Source organism: Hevea brasiliensis, chromosome 15, assembly GCF_030052815.1.
Source record: "Hevea brasiliensis isolate MT/VB/25A 57/8 chromosome 15, ASM3005281v1, whole genome shotgun sequence".
Lineage (NCBI taxonomy): Eukaryota > Viridiplantae > Streptophyta > Magnoliopsida > Malpighiales > Euphorbiaceae > Hevea > Hevea brasiliensis.
In genome coordinates this window covers 56,795,452-56,805,752 of record NC_079507.1, presented here as the reverse complement: position 1 = coordinate 56,805,752, position 10,301 = coordinate 56,795,452, and the positions used below count along the sequence as shown (strand labels likewise).

The window sequence follows — 10,301 nt, the reverse complement described above, 5'->3', positions numbered from 1 at the left end:
TTATAAGGAACTGCTAGGCATAGGCTGGTGAGAAATCTTGGTCTGAGAGTGTTTCTATTTCATCGGGTGATCTTAGTCCCTCCTCCTTCATATATATATATATATATTGTCAAAAATTAAACTGTGAATGTCGAATGTCCAAACAAGGATCTTTTTCCAAGAGAAAAAGAAATAAAAAAAAAAGCTCGCAACTAGATTTGAGGTATACTAATTATAAATTGGAGATTTCAAAATGGAAAAATTAAATCAATTAATGAACTGAATTACAAATGAGATTAAAAAGACATATTTTGTCTTTACACTTAACGGATTAAAAACAATAAAAAAATTTGCACGTATGATTAAACTTCCAGAAAGGCATGGAATGGAAGATGAAGGAGCACAAATTAGCCCCCCCCAAAAAAAGAATACAAATTAATTGACAGCACTGCAGATTTTCCTAATTTCCCCAGCAGTCCCAGTGAGAGGATTGATATTTCCCATTTTGATCATGGCAGATGCAAAATCGGAGTTGAAAGTTGCAGGACTCCTGCTATATTCTGAAACAATGCTGTCTGTGGAACCTCCGCTAAAAAGAATTTGATCAGATTCAAGAAGACCTTTCTTTTGTATGAGATTCTTGAAGTAATTGTTGTCATAAGAATTAGGTGTGACCAAATCAAGTGGAGCCAAATTTGAATCACCGCCAGCGGATGGACAACTGCGCTTGCGAGTGCTTGCAAATCCAGCATCAATGTCAGTGCTATTGCTATATATCCTGTCACGGAATGTAACGCATTGAGCTTGACCTAGAGTATGAGAACCTGACAAGGCAACCATATCCCTTGCACTAAGCCCTTTACTCTGAAACCGAGATATAAGTCTGTCTAGGCCATCTTTAAAGCTTGGCAGTTCACTATTGGCTAGAGTTCGACTTGCAGTCGTTGAGTCTCTTCTTCCAAGCATCACTGTCCAAGATGGACCTCCCACCTGATATGTTTTTTTAGAAAAAAAAAATGTAAAAAAAAAAAAAAAAAAGACTTGAGAAGAGTGTCCCCTGAAACAAGTGTATATTGAGTATACTTACATATGCAGATGCATCCCTTGCAGCCACAGCGATGATATCTGCACAAGATACAATACCAGGGCATATCTTCTCTACTTCAGTTTTTGCTTTCTCAATGACTTGAAAACCTCTTGCAGAATCCTTATTTGGCAGTGCAGTCTTTTCACTCTCGATAGATGACGTCTCGTCAAGCAAGATTGAGGCATCACATCCCTACAAAACCAATTAGGATTCATGAAATTATCACAGTACATATACATATTGCATATAAGAGAAGAAAAAAAGCGCATATGATCGACTGTTGTTTAGTTATACTGGAGAGTATACTTGAACAAAGCAATCATGAAAGTGCAGACGGATGAGAGAAGCTGCCATTCTTCATTCTGCTGCAATTGAATTCCTGATGGAAGTTCGTATAGTACTGAGCGCATTTGGACAAGAATTTTGGTAAAATGTAGAGGTGAGTTGAGCTTGGCATGCAGTGTTCAAGAGCAGCACCACAAACATCAAAGCTGCTGCTTTTGCAGGAGATGCTAAAATGTTAAGAACTTGAATTGCCATTTTCTTTTTGTAAACAGAAGATAGAGATTTTGGAACTTGTGAAGCTAGACTAATGATGCATACATTTTGCATAATCATTTAGGTTTAATTTCATAGCCATTTTATTTGATTATTAGTCACTTTTAGTTAATTTTCATTAGTTATTTAGTTAGTTTTTCATAATTGTCAATTTTGGATTAATTTGTAATTTTTACTTTGTTTTGTAGGAAAAATGGTGTTTTTGAAGGACTGAAAAGAAATTTTGCCATTGAGGAGTGACTTCTACAGCCAAAGATGTCAAAAACAAGTTTTCAAGCTGAAATATGCATTGACCAAATTGTGCATAACTTGTCGCATAAGCTATGCGGATCTGCATAAGGAGAAAAATCACTGTTCCAATACCTGCCGAAATGTGCATAAGGAGACTGCATAGCTTATGCACATTCACGCCTCCCTATGCACATTCACGCCTCCCTATGCACTTTCACGGAATTGTGCATAACCTATGCACCAAGTCATGCAGTTTCGCATAAGTGAACTAGAAACCAGCCGAAAACTGCATAAGGGACTGCATGACTTATGCAGTCCACTTATGTACTCCCACAAAGAGTTCATTAATGAGCTGGCAGAAGATTCCCTCAGAAAATCTCTCCTCAAACACACTATTTTAGGGCTCCATGTCAGAAAAATACTATAAATAGCCTCATTTCCCATTTTAGAGGGAAGGAAGAAAGAAAGGAAGGAAAAGAGCAGGAGCAAGGGTAGCTGAAGAGTCACATTTAGTTTTTCACACCATTTCCAACCAGATTTGGGATTTCTTTCTCTTCTTACCTTTTTCTACATTTCTAGTGTTGAGTTTTTTATTTCTTAGCTTAGATTAGAGCTTTATTTCCATTTAAATTCAGAATATCTTGTAGACATTATGGGTAGTGAGTAGTTTTATTTTGATTCTGGAGTAAGGGATGTAATATTTAGTTATTTTTGTGAATTTGAACTGGGTTAGCCCCAATTTAATGAATTTATGAGGTTTAATCCATTTCTTGTGTGCTTATTCACATGCTTAATGAAGGGCCCCATTAAGTTATGTTCTTAATCCTTGGTTGAAGCACCGAAAGGAGAAAACCAAGTGATAGTTAATCAAAAAATTGGACTTAATTAACTTAGATCTAGAAATAGACTAAGGGTTAAGAGGGTTTTAATAGATTGATTAAAGAACCTAATGGGTCTTGGTTAATTTTAACTCCACGAAAGTAGGATTAAGTTAATTAAGGCACTCTTTGTCTCACTCGAAAGAGTTTTCAAAGGATTTTAGAATTAATCTCCTTTAAACCCATAAATTTCATGGATTGGGCTGGCTAGAAAAAATCCCAAAATGACTTAAATATAAACCCTTAACTCTAGAATCGTCTTTCATCAATTATTGGTTGGAATTTTACTTTTGAGTGTTTAGTTTAATCTTATTTTATTAATTTTCATTATTATCAATTTCTTTATTTTGCGAATTATTAAATTAGTCATTGTTTGAATTTAGTTTTGCATTTTCATACCTTCTGCTTCAAATTCCTAAATTTCTTTTATTAATTTGATTAAAATACAATTTTAACATATTTTATTTTACATCAAAAATTCAATCATTAACACAACTCCTCGTGGGAACGATATCTTTTTCTATACTACTTGAATGACCCGTGCACTTGCGGTTGGGACACATCAAGTTTTTGGCGCCGTTGCCGGAGAGTTGTTTGTTTAAGATTGAATTCTTGATTATTTTAGTTGTTTTTTAGTTTTATCTCTGTTATCTTTTCATTTTGTGTTTGTTTGTTTTTTTTCAGGTACTCTTAATCTTTTATGAGAAGAGCTAGAAGCACAAGTGATACATCCTTATTATTCAACCCTGAAATTGAGAAATTTTGTAAGGCCAACAAGAAAGAAACCAGAAAAAGAAAAGAAGCCTTGATAGAAACTGAATTAGAAGCAGACATGGCTGATGAAAGAATTAGAATTAGTGTTGGTAATGCTGGAAATGGTCAAAACAATGAAAATGCAGCCCATGGTGAAGAGGTAGTAAATGCTAATCTGCCTAGGGGAAGTATGATGGATCATGCTTTTCCTCGTTTTGATGACTTGAGAGAGAGCATAGCAAGACCAAGAATTGATGCAAATAGTTACAAGATGGATTTTGGAGTCCTTCAAATGATTCAGAATTCTCAATTTGGGGGTCATCCTTCTGAAAATCCACACACACATCTGAAGAAGTTTGCTATGATTTGTGACATGCAAAAACAACGGAGTATCGATGATGCAAAGAAGGCTAAAATTGTTTCCATTCTCTTTGAAAGATAGAGCATTGGATTGGCTTGATTCTTTACCTCACAACTCAATTACAAATTGGGAGCAGCTCACTGATGTATTTCTTGCCCAATACTTTCCACCTGGAAAAACTCAAGAGTTGAGGAATCAAATGATTGCTGTTAGACCAAGAGAAGATGAGACTCTTTATGAGTCATGGATGAGATGGAAGGAGTTGGAGAGACAATGTCCACATCATGCCATTCCCAAATGGATGATAAACCAGAATTTTTACACAAATGTCACTCCTACTATCAGAGGAATCATTGATGCTCAAACTGGAGGGGAATCTATCATTAAGCATGAAGATGAAGCTTATGAGTTATTAGAGAAAATAGTAAAGAACAGTCATCTTTGGAGTAGTCCAAGAGGGTCAACTCCAACTAAAAAAGGGCAAGTTGCTGGAATGTATGAGCTTGATCCATTCAACATGATCAATGCCAAATTTGATGCACTCACTAATGTCCTTGCTAAGAAAATGGAGGATTTAAGCATGCTAGTTAGTTCATCATCATGCTCTGGAAGTTCTCAACAAGTTACTTATGCAGAAGGAACAATGAGCTGTGGAGTAGATTATCCTTCATATGCTTGGAGGAATCATCCCAATTTTTCATGGGAGAATCAGCAAAATCAAGCTTCAACTCAGAACTTTCCATCACAACAACAAGAGCATCAATACCAACAACCTAGGCAACCACCACCTAGTTTTCAGCAAAAGAATGCAAATACTGCACCTTTACCAAGACAGCAAGAACAAAGTTCCACCACAGAGGCTTTATTACAACAAATTCTTGCTAATCAAATTAAGCGTGATGAAGAGTTGAGAGAGATGAAAGCAAGGCTGGAACAAATGCAAACACACAATAGGATGCTGGAAAATCAGATTGCACAACAAGCATGCTCATCAAGTACCAATTCTATGGGAAAACTTCCTAGTCAAACAGAAAATCCAAGGGAGCAATGTCATGCCATCACACTGAGGAGTGGTAAAATAGTGCATACTGAGAAGAGTGAAAAAGTTGAGAAGAGAGAAAATGAGAAAGATGTCAAGGGAGATGAAAAACAAGAGAGTGTAGAAAAAGGTAAAGAGGAGGTTGAAGAGAAAGAAGAGAAATACATACCTCCAGAGCCTTACAAGCCACAGCTTCCCTTTCCACAGAGATTTCAAAAAGCCAAGCTTGATAAGCAATTTGGGAAGTTCTTAGAGGTTTTGAAGAAGCTATATATAAATGTGCCTTTTATCGATGCTCTTTCCCAAATGCCTTCTTATGCTAAGTTTTTGAAAGAAATTCTCTCAAACAAAAGAAGACTTGAAGATTATGAGACTGTAGCCTTAACTGAGGAATGTAGTGCTATCCTCCAAAGGAAACTTCCTCCAAAGCTCAAGGATCCAGGGAGTTTTTCAATTCCATGCCATATTGGGGAATCATGTTCTATAAAAGCTTTATGTGATTTAGGGGCTAGTGTAAGCCTTATGCCCCTGTCCATCTATGAGAAGCTTAACATGGGAGATCTTAAGCCAACCCACATTTCTCTTGATTGGCATGATCAATTAAATATCCGAAGGGATCTTGGAAAATATACCATCAAGGTTGGAAAATTTTACATCGATTGACTTTGTCATTTTGGACATGGAAGAGGATTCTCATATGCCAATCATTTTGGGGAGGCCTTTCCTGGCTACAGCTGGTGCTTTGATTGACGTGAAAGGTGAAAAGCTTACTCTTAGAATCGGAGAGGATCAGTTAGTCTTCAATATTGGCAATGATAAGAAGAAGCAACATGAAGATGTAGACTCTTGTTTGAGAATTGATATAGTTGATGAGTTAGTAAAAGAGCACTTTAGAAAGAGCTATCCGAAGGCTTCTCTTGAAAGTTGTCTTATCCATGAAGGGAGTATCAATGATGAAAATCCAAAAGAGGCTGCATTTGCACAAGATTTGAATAGTAATCCACCTTGTCCTATGGCACCAATCTTTCAAGTTGAGCAAGTGGAGAAAAGTGAAGTAAAGCAACCATCTCTCAAAGAAAAAGATGCACCAAAGGTTGTCAAGAAAGAAATGGTCGGATTTTTAGACAAAGCAACAAGGATCTTCTCATGTGATGGAAAGAAAATGAAGTATAGATTCATTGAAGCACCTATTGGAAACAGAGGCAATAAATTCCAATTTCAGCCACCATGAAACATGAAAAGAGTCCAGCTAAGGACTATAAATTAGCGCTCTTGGGAGGCACCCCAAGTTCTTTTATTTTGCTTTTGTTGATTTACTTTTATTTTCATTGCTTTTGTTTTATCTTAAATCTCCCCAAATTCAATTTTTGACATTGTTGAATCTTGTCTCTTATAGATGTATTTCAATGGAGGAAGGTTGGTGAACTGCTGGGGAGTCTGCTACCTAGTTTATGCAGAGAGGAAAAATGAAATCTGCAACAAGGAAAGGTCTGCAGCAGATGAATTATGTTCTTGGGTTGCTACCTGGTTTATGCAGAGCAAAAAAATGACATTTTGCAGCAAAGAGGGTGTCTGCAGCAGATGGCTTATGTTCTTGGTGAGGTTGGGTGTGTAACTTTTAAGTATATGTGCTTTTAATGTTAATATGGTGGTAAGTGAGCCATTTTTGCAGTTATGAGCTTATTTGGGTTGTGGGATTTAAGGTGGAAATGCTGCATTTTTCTTGGCATGACTTGGGGAGTTCATCATTTGTGAATAGATGCAACTTTATGCAGATTTTATTGAGTTTTAATGTGCTAAATGTTGATTTGCAGAATTTGAGTCAAAATGGCATGGGTCACAAATGCCTTTTATGCAGGATTCATTTTTACAAGCATGTGTGATGTAATTTTGATGGATTTTGTATATGTTGATGAGTTTTTGGTGATAATTTCTCATGATTTATGCTTCATAGAATTATATTTCTTCATTCTAGGGCATTTTTCACACTTGCAAATCATTTTCAGTTGTAATCTCATTCTTGTTGAATTGTTCATAAGTAACTGCATAGCTTATGCAGCTTTTAGATCACAAATTTTGCCATTTTCTCACCCTGCTAAAAACTGCATAAGAAGAGTGCATAGCTTATGCAACTCTGCATAGCCTAATTTTGTCAAATTTCATATCTTTCGAAACCTGCATAAGCAGAGTGCATGACTTATGCACATTTGCATAACTTCAAATTCTCCATTTTCTCTCTCTACCGAAGTCTGCATAAGGAGGGTGCATGACTTATGCACTTCTGCATAACCAGAAACTCCAAAAATCAAAACCTGCCGAGGGGTGCATAAGCAGAGTGCATGACTTATGCACTTCCGCATGACCAAAAACTCTGATTTTCTCTCTCTGCCAAGACCTGCATAAGGAGAGTGCATGACTTATGCACTTCTGCATAACCATCAACTCTGAATTTAAAAACCTACCGAGACATGCATAAGCAGAATGCATAGCTTATGCACTTCTGCATGACCTCACATTCTGAATTTCAAAACTCACCGAGGGGTGCATAAGCAGAGTGCATAGCTTATGCACAACTGCATGACCACCAACCCAAAATCTCAAAACTTGCCGAGAGGTGCATAAGCAGAGTGCATGACTTATGCACTTCTGCATAACCAAAGACTCTGAATTTCAAAACCCACCGAAGAGTGCATAAGCAGAGTGCATAGCTTATGCACAACTGCATGACCACCAACCCAAATTCCAAAAATTGCCGAAGAGTGCATAAGCAAAGTGCATAGCTTATGCACTTCTGCATGACCAGAAATCAGAAAATTACACACTTGCCGAAGAGTGCATGAGCAGAGTGCATGACCTATGCACTTCTGCATGACCCGATTCTCTGAAAAACCAATTATGCCGAGAGATGCATAAGGAGAGTGCATGACTTATGCACTCCCGCATGACTTCACTCCTCAAAATTTCAAAACCCACCGAGACTTGCATAAGAAGAGTGCATAACTTATGCACTTCCGCATGACCAAAAAAAAAAAAAAAAAAAAAAAAACCAAAACATGCCGAGACTTGCATAAGGAGAGTGCACGGCTTATGCACTCTTGCATGACCACAATTCCTACACTTCCATTTTTAGCCGAAACTTGCATAAGTCAGCGCATAAGCTATGCACTCTTGCATAATCAGTTTTTCACACTCTTTATCTTTCACCAAAACCTGCATAAGAGAGTGCATAACTTATGCACACTCATTCTCCCCTTATGCAGTTTTACACATGTCCTGTTCAAATCAAAATTTGTTTTCGGCACCCATTTTCCTTTTGAATATACTGCACAGGCTGTGAATCCTCTTATACAAATATTTTACATAGCCTATGCAATCCTTATTGCCACTCATGCAGAACCGCACGGCTTATGCACCCTACTTATGCACCTGTTTTGGACAACACTTTACTCTGCATAACCTGTGCAGCTTCTTATGCATCCCCTTTATATCTTGAATTCTCCTCTGCTCCATACCAGGTAACTCTTTCTTTTTGCTCTTAATTTTCACAATTCCTGGTAAATATTACTTTCTTTGAGTTTTGGTTATATACTGCATGAGACATTGAGGGCAATGTCTAATTTTGAGTTTGGGGGTGCACATTTTGATTTTTGCTTCATTTTTCACATTTTGAGTATAGGAGCATCTCATCCCATTCCATTTACATATATTGTAAATATTTTACATATACATCCTTACATACATATACATAACACATTTACACACACATTATACATCACTTAGAAATTGTACACATTGCACACAAATAGACTTCCTCCATTTAGTTAATGCATTACTCATTTTTAGGAATCATGCATCATGCATTAAAATCTTTTGCCAAATCCCTTGAGTATTGAAAAGTTGCCTATGAGAGTGATTTGACTTACCTTTAGTTGGGTTTGTGGATTGAAAGTTTCCTAAGAGGTGCAAGATTTTGAAGTGTCTATCCCTTGCCTATATCTTCTTAGCCAAAAAGCCACCCAACTAGTCCTTTAGAGATTGGAGTGTTTAGAGGGAGTTATTGGATATAAGGTAGTCAAATGATGTCTCACCAATCCTAGAACAAATTTTCTAAACCTTTCAAGGCGAAATATCAGCTTGTACTTGAAAAGAGAGATGATTAGGCATTCTTTGATTTAAACCTTCTCATTTTAAACCTTTGGCCCTTTTCCTAATTAAAATTGACCATTGAAAACCCCTTTGAGCCTTTTTATCCCTAATTTTTCTTGAAATCCTTATTGCTACCTAGCCAATGAACCAAACACTCCAACCCTTTTCATGAGGATAATTGAATATTAGGTACACTCTATAAAAAAAATAAAAAAAAAAGAGAAAAAAATATACAATAAAAGGGAGAAGAAGTGCTTGTCATCTTTTAAAAGTGCTAGTATATGTGCTTTTCACTATTGTCATTCAAATTGAAAGAAATCCACCCAAAGTATTAAAAGAAATGAGTTTGGGGGTGGCAATTTTAGGGACAATCATCAAAAGAAAATGCAAAATACAAGTTAAAGTATCAAAATGTCCCTCCATTTTTATGTGTTTTGTAAACTATGCTAGCACTTGACAATCCTCATTGTGTATTTCTCTCTCCCATATAAAAAAAAAAGAGAAAAACAAAAAAATATATAATAAAGTGTACCTTATGTTTCAAAATTGAAAATATTCTCATGCTTTGAATCCTTTTTACCCATCTTTCTTCTTAGCCTCATTTTGAACCCCATGGCCCCATTACATCCCTAAAAAGACCTTTGATCTCTTGATAGTACTAGCTACATTAGTAGAGATAGGAGTAGGGAATTTGCCTATGGGATTGGAAAATTATCCATTCATTCATTTAATTCCATCACTCTATATAGAGGCACTTTGGTTATTGATTGTCCTAGAATTCCTTTTGAGCATTACTCTCTCTTTTGATTGGTTGGTTTGGGGATTTTTAATGATAATTGACTTGATGGCTAAGCGGTGAAAGCTTGGATAAGTATTAGATTCTTTGCATTTTGAAGGATGGGTATATGGATTGTTGGTATGGCTAAAGGTGTGTTAAGTTACTTTAATAGGTGATTTTCATAGCTCTTTGGATAAGGCACCCCTAAAAAATTTGCATCACATTTTAAAGTTTGCTTGAGGACAAGCAAAAGCTTGAGTTTGGGAGTATTTGATGCATAAATTTTGCATAATCATTTAGGTTTAATTTCATAGCCATTTTATTTGATTATTAGTCACTTTTAGTTAATTTTCATTAGTTATTTAGTTAGTTTTTCATAATTGTCAATTTTGGATTAATTTATAATTTTTACTTTGTTTTGTAGGAAAAATGGTGTTTTTGAAGGACTGAAAAGAAATTTTGCCATTGAGGAGTGACTTCTACAGCCAAAG

At 36.3% G+C, this 10,301-nt stretch overlaps 1 pseudogene; it reads right to left on the bottom strand.

Annotated features, from left to right (window-relative positions):
• Nucleotides 1–233: 233 nt before the first annotated feature.
• LOC110661659 (lignin-forming anionic peroxidase-like) lies at nucleotides 234–1,653 on the bottom strand (annotated as a pseudogene).
• Nucleotides 1,654–10,301: the final 8,648 nt, after the last annotated feature.